At 37.5% G+C, this 339-nt stretch overlaps 1 pseudogene; it reads left to right on the forward strand.

Moving 5' to 3' along the window:
• The window catches only part of LOC17874373, a 2,040-nt pseudogene that overhangs the window by 461 nt on the left and 1,240 nt on the right, over positions 1–339 (forward strand).

Consider the following 339-nt stretch of genomic DNA (forward strand, 5'->3'; position numbering starts at 1 on the left):
GTAAGCCTCTTATATCCTTCTTTCATTAGCATTTGGTAGTTTCTGACCAATGATGAGTTGTCTTATTCTGTGTCATCGAAATTCAGGTACATTCCCATGTTGATATATACAATTTTGTAGATAATACATGGGGAGGAAGATTTGATATGCCAAAAGAGATGGCACATTTACATTTAGGTATGGTAACAGATGGGAGATACATCTACATTGTCATTGGTCAATATGGTCCTCAATGTAGAGGGCCTACAGCTAAAACATTTGTGCTCGACACTGATACGAATTCCTGGAGTGACTTTGTTCCTTTACCAGTTCCTAGCTAATTTTGGAACAAGTAGATTC

The sequence above is a fragment of the Capsella rubella genome, unplaced genomic scaffold, assembly GCF_000375325.1.
Source record: "Capsella rubella cultivar Monte Gargano unplaced genomic scaffold, Caprub1_0 scaffold_43, whole genome shotgun sequence".
Lineage (NCBI taxonomy): Eukaryota > Viridiplantae > Streptophyta > Magnoliopsida > Brassicales > Brassicaceae > Capsella > Capsella rubella.